A 7268-nucleotide genomic window follows, 5' to 3' on the forward strand; every position below is an offset into this window, starting at 1 on the left:
TTCGCAACTCTAAAACAAGGTGACGTCATAATAGACAGTCAAGCAAGGCAAGTAAACAACGGACGCACAATATGACGGTTTTCTATCATAACGGTTATATGGATATGCAAATTACTGTGAATTAAAATCAGGTAGAACATCTGTATGTTAATTGTTACGGGCGGCGGAAAAATCACCAGTGAACGTTTGATGCTGAGGATATTTTGGGTATGAACTTTGCACAAAATTAAAACCGTAAATTCATTGTTGAGCTGAGAAAATTACGGCGATCTGTTTTCAATTACTTTCTTGAATTTTAGTGTGTTTCTTCATATAACAAAACAAATGTTGACTGTGTTTTCGGGAAATATTTATCATATTAGCCCCCTTGGAACGAATATATTGCCCTCCGCTTCGTGTCGGGCAAGAGTTCGTCCCTCGGATACTAATATAATCAATGTTGCCCTCAACCCCAATCAATATTTCTAACTATGACACAAACCTAGCAAAATATGCTCATATTGTAGTAAACACTAAGATAAAAGTAAGCCATACTTACGCGATTACTTTATTGAATATGCTATTAGTGATTAAATGTAAGTCTGTTTCATTTAGCAATGTGGAAGGAAAATAAAAAATAGCCAATTAAAATACAAAAAACAAAAAAAACAAAACAAAAAAGCCTAGATGCTGTCATTAGACAGTAATACCCGCACCAAGTGTTTGCCCCTAACTAACATTGTTTCGTACCACTTTAATTAAAAATGAAGGCCACATGCAAGTCAAGTAATACATTTAAAAATTGTAGTTTTCATAACTGAAAGATGAGATCCCTTCCCATAATACACATGAGCAGCACTTTATGTGCAATTTGGGGTTAAACTGTTTGCAGTTAATTTTCAGTTAATCAATATTAACATTTCATGTCATAGAAAGTATAATGGTTTATATAATTATTACAAACAAAATAAATAATGTCCCCTCTCCGTGGCGGTTGCCGGCTTTAGATTTGCTTCTGTGTGCCTACATGTACATCATTGTATGCACAGATTTAGAGAAAGGATGGGAGTGAGGGGTCAATACCCCCCCCCCCCCACATAACAATTCATTTATATCAATAGTAAAATTACCAAAAATGCACCTTGGACCCCAATGCTCTTACAGACATGTAAACTTTCTAACCCATTGCGCTTTAATGTTAGGTAACGTTATTATGGGGGTAAATATTATATTCATACTTTATTGTTTATTTCAATAGGAAGTATACATCACAATATGCAGGTGTCCTTCACCACCATCAAGCTGTTATTTACCTAACAAAATAGTGCAAGGGGTTTTGAAGAATAGGTCATAAAAGTACATGCATGTGACAAATAACTGGTCTTTGTCTGAAGTTACGTACACAACACAGGTCTGCAGGTCTCATTAGTGGGTATACGGTTTTGGTCACGTATACATGCACATGTGTTTTCCATATGCAGAAAAGGATTAGTTAACGTGCATAAACATTCCTTTTGTGATGATCAGCGAAAGGAATTCATTATTGTGCTTTAATTGAATTATCATTATGATGTTGACCAATATAGGTAAGCATAATACATGTAGTAGCACAATATAATGAGACGCCAGCATACATAAGTATAACTTTCACTTTCTAAATAAGTGATCTCCCTTTGACAGCATACTGTATCATCATCTTTAAATATTTAAATAAGCTTATCATCGTTACCTATCACATCGCATTTTTAAAGTTTCTGTCATTCTAATTGCAAAAGTTATTTCTTCATTTGTCAGACTAATACAATGTAGGCCATGACCTTATGGGACTGTTCTGACCCCATGAAACAGGCAAATGCATGATACATCAAATGGTGTAAAATACATGACCCGCAGGTGTTGTCTGTAACCCCATCCCCCTTTTATGAAATAGAAAATGATGATACACTATATACTTTGTTAACTTCTGAGATCTTCATCCCTAAACCATATAATTTATTCTTGCTCGTTGTATCATTGTGCATCAAGTTGAATATAATTTATGCCCCCTTCGAGACACCCTGACATTCTAGTTTGATCAATGTGGGTAATTCCTTGCCTAATGATGACACTGCTTTGTTGAGGATACTTTACAATTGCTCCAAATAGGCAAATACACATGCATATAACATTTTGTTTCTAAATCTTAAAAATTGAATTAAGCATTTTCCAAAATGTTAATGTGCATTAGGAGAGAAAAAGCAATCAAGAAATGATTTAAAATTTGCTACTGTACACATGTAAGAATGCAAGAAGACTGAATCTTTAGAACCAGGTTTGATTGGTGTGTGTGTGGGGGGGGGGGGTGGATGTGGAGTATAAACATTTATAATTTGAATCATTAATTGTTATTAATTTAACTTGTCAATGAATATCAGTTATTGATCCCAAGGTATAAATATGACTTCTGATCATATCTCAATAGATCATTTGTCAATTATGCAAGGTGTAATGTATTTTTTTTTTCAAGAATAACATGTTTTATCAGTTTATAAAACATTTTAGACCCCAAATTATATTTTCTTTTTAAAAGATCATTCGACAATTAAAAACGGGGGGGGGGAGGCAACAGTTTATATTTGAGTTTGTTTGGGGGTGGGGGGTTCCAAGTCATATATTTGACATTTTTTCATGTAATTGAAAATAAGACTAAGCCATACTACAGTCATAAACATGTTTTGAAGACCAAAACACAAACTAATACATGTATATATAAGTAGGCAGCATTACAAAACGTAGATTATTGATCTGTATCTTGGTTCTGAAATTGAATCATATATCATGAACATATATTATTGTTTCTTTGTTCAAGGCATGTCAGATGGTATGTACGTCATGATCCCAAGTGCACTTCCTGAAATTATCAAATATCATAAAAACCATTGAGATCCCCACCTTAATCCAAAAATATTATTCTTCCTTAGATCATGGCGCATCAGATCATTATGACATGTAAGTCATGACCCAACTGGTCATCCTTACCCCCTTAGAATCAGAAATTGTTTGATGATCATATCTCTATTTAATCTTTATTGTTAAGTCTCCCGAATGAAATTGGGAGACTTATTGTTTTTGTATGGTTCTTATTACATGTTCTTCATCTTCTTCTATTTCTTATTTCCCGCTCTGAACTTGTTTCTCAGATATGGCTGAACAGAATTGCACAAAATTCTAGGATACAAAAGGCCTGCATATCTAGTTGTGCACCCTGGTTTTATTTTTCTCACTTTGGGTTAGACGACCACTTTTCGGGGGGGGGGGGGAGGGGCGTCAAAAGGGTCGAACATTGAACCTTGTAGGAAGAGTCGTACACTCTATTGTAAATGGTAACTTGAAAACGGACAAAGATAATAATATAGGGTTTTCGTCATCATATATTGACTGTTACTGGCAATATAAAAGGGTTAATTAGATCTGACCCCTGGGGTCATCCCCACCACCCAGGAATTGGAAATTACAATATATCTCAGAAACTGTTATAATCATGACCCAAAAACCATATATATTCTTGTTACTGATATCAAGGGGCATCGAATGTTATGTTGGTCATGGGCCCTGTGGGTGGTCCTGACCCCCTTCGAACAGCAAGTCCCTTAATATCTTCAAAACAGTTGAGATCCCCACCTTTAAACCATATATATTTTTGTTCCTTGTGTCAAGGGGCATCAAACTGTATGTAGGTCATGGGCCACAGGGGGGGGGGGGGGTCGTGACCCACCTCGAACAGGAAGTGCACGAATATCTCGAAAACTCAAAAACGGTTGAGATTCACACCCCTTAACCATATATTTTTGTGATCCTTAAAGGGCATCAAACGGTATGTAGGTAATGGGCCTCAGGGTTAAATTTAATTTTTCAAAACCGTAATGCACATCTATAGAACAGTCCCTATCATAAGATATGATGTGTCTATCCATTAAACCAAAAGAGGAGTTCGAGGATCTATGGGTTTTTTTTGGAGTGAGAACGTCAATTCTCTGCTACTATTTGACTCCATGGATGAAATTTAAATTTTTAAAACCTTACTGCACATCTATAGAACAGTCCCTATCATATCCCAAGATATGATGTGTCTATCCATTAAATTATAAGTGGAGTTCTGGCATCTGTCAGGGTTTTTTGAGTGATAAACGTCAATTTGACTCCCGGGATGAAATTGAAATTTTTAAAACCTTATTGCACATCTATAGGACAGCCCCAATTATATCCCAAGAGATGACGTAGCTTCAAAGTTTTAAGAGGAGTTCTGGGGACCATACTTTTTTTTTGCATTAAAAACGTCATTTTTTGTTGCCAACTGATTCCCTTAAAAAAAAATTCTGGAACCTGATCACACTTCAACATGACACCCCCAATCGTATTTTAGAAGATCATTTGGCTACTACAAAAAAATGGCGTTTTTGAAACCAGCATTTTTGTAAAAAAAAAAACCACGTTATTTTTCAGCCATTTAATGACCCCCAGAACAAAATTGAAAATTCGGAAACCATATTGCGCATCTATAGGATACCCTTAAACATATTCCAAGGGATGATTTGTCTACTGTTGAAAATGTAGGAGGAGTTCGAGGAAGATGGTTTTATTGTGAAAAACGTCATTTTTTTTATTAATTATTTTACCCCAGGACTACCAGAGAATTTTGAAACCTTTTTACAATACAACATGACACCCCGAATTAAACTTCCAGAGTTCAGTTTGCTGGTTTTTAAGATGTAAGAGCAGTTTGAGAAAGTAAAACGTGACAGACGGACGGACGGATGGCAGACGGACGGACGGAACAGGGTAACAACACTATACCCGAACTTTCTTTAGAAAGTGCGGGTATAAAAACAAAATACTGATACCAAGACGTTTGTGAAAGGATGCACATGTATATCAAAACCAGTGTGAACGGCCTACATATTATCAGTTTTAAATTTGCTAGCTGTTGGAAGAAACTTTACATACGTATCTCAAAATATTTCTTGAAATTCAAGTTTAACTGTTAATAAATCGCGCCATATGGTGAGTAAAATAGGGCTGTTAAATTATTTTACGTTTGTGAATTATGATTCCTTGTGCATGTCTGGAAAATATCTAAATCAAATATTTAAGAAAAAATGAAAACCAGATAAACAAACAAAAAACATAAGAGAACCACGAAATATGACGTACAAAATTGTGCATGTTTATAGTTTAAGTTAATCATCAAACATTCATACATCTTTCGAATTTCAAATTGAAAAATTAACAGTTATCAAAAGGTAAGATACTCCATACTCACCAGATACCATTTCAACTGAAAAAAATAACAGTATGAATATATTAGGGACAATATGAATTGAAAATAAAAAAAAACAATACATGGAAAAAAGTTCTACTAAGAGAAAAAGTTCTACATTACTTCTTAAAAAAATGTCATGATATGATTTAATTTGAACATATTTTATTGTAATAAATTGTTACGAATGGATTGAGCACAAGCTATACAAACTTAATTTGCCCATCCCCAAAATGTATAACAACAAATTCAATAAATTGTTTTAAATTTTATATGATAATATTAAACTATACGTTGACTTGTATACCAAACTGATTTATATGATAGAATTGATATAGAATAAATACCATTCAACAGAGTTGACATGTGTGACAGATAAAAACAAATTATTATATCAACAGAAAGCACCACTTTAGATTTGTGAAACAAATTAACTGTCAATAGTGTATGAAATGTTAATGAGGATAAAAAAGATACGATTATTCTAACGTGTGGTTTAAAGTATATCTGTAAAGATAGGCATATACTTTTTTTTATTTAAAATAATATTTAATTTTTTTTTCTATGTCGTTACCTAATCCAAGGATTTATTCGTGTATATATAAGAAAGAATACACAAAGGGCATATTTATTAATATTGAAAATGAATGTCGTGATATATATACATGTATATTTTTTTACAATGGCATATTCAGAAAATATATTTCTTACTTACCGATGATAACAGCGAGAAAGCACAAAAATAATTCCTTCATTATTAGGCGATATCACTTTGGGAAAGGCACGGGTCCTTTGCGTACTCCAAAAGTCTGTATTAATCAACAACCTGTAGCACTGTTTATATATTAGCAGAATCAATGTATTACGCTTTTGGTTCCGGTCACGCACGATCAAGTTCATTGTGAAAGTCTCTCGTGGATTGGTTATATTCAACTAAAGGCTTATCACATTGTCAAAAATAATTATTTTGAAGCAGAAATGTTAAAATCATAATTCGTTAAAGGATGGACAAAATATCACTATACATATATTAGATAACTTTCATGTCCGTTGGAAATTGTTACTTAAGGTAGCCATCGTGAATTTGATGCCTACCAATAAACAATTAGGCTACTAATATCTGCGTGGTGGCAAGGCTAGTTTGCCGTTCAACAGCGTAGCTGCTATGTCATCCAGCGTCCGTAGCAGGTACGACCTTGAGCGCATCTCTAGTGTTTTGTTTTATTGTTTCTTTCAACATATTCAGATACAAACTTACTATTCCACAAAAAAGAAGGTGTATAACATACAATAAAAACTGAATGTAATATCTTAAAAGAGTGAGCGAATCAGTATTTGGAATTTATGAAAAAAAAATTTCAATCACTATAGTTATAACAGGGAATTTATCAATTCATTAAAAGGTCACTGTTTTTGTGACTGTTCATGTATCGAATGGAGACGCATTGATTGACTACGTATCAAATCGATCAGTATGTTTTTATCTTATCATTAATTTTTGTATACACATGTACATCCAATAAAACAGTTGTGTTGACATCACGGGAGTACTCTGAGTACTATGATTATGATTCGCTGAGCAAGTCTGTGTCAATGACTATGTGACAACGGTAGGTTTATTTCGAAATTGTATCCCGATCGATCCCGATTGACAATGATTAATTAAAAAAAACTTTTGTTAGGACCTAGTTAAATGCGTCTTTACTTATTTACATTTCAAAAGGTTTTTATTTTTCAAATTCAAACACTGTTTTGTTCTTATAACTGGTATCCCTCCCTTCCATCTTTTTTATTCAAGATATGGCGTATCTTCCTTTTATTTTGATACAGACATTTGTTACCAGACTCGTCATGATGATATGGAAAGTACTATTTTTAGGACTGTGTAACTCATTGATTCAATATACTTTACATACAAAAAAAAACCCAACAACTACAAGTGTAAATCGAGACAACAAAAACCAGTTCTTACTAAATTTATATGCGTGTATCA

This window comes from Magallana gigas, chromosome 1 (assembly GCF_963853765.1).
Source record: "Magallana gigas chromosome 1, xbMagGiga1.1, whole genome shotgun sequence".
In the NCBI taxonomy this organism is placed as follows: domain Eukaryota; kingdom Metazoa; phylum Mollusca; class Bivalvia; order Ostreida; family Ostreidae; genus Magallana; species Magallana gigas.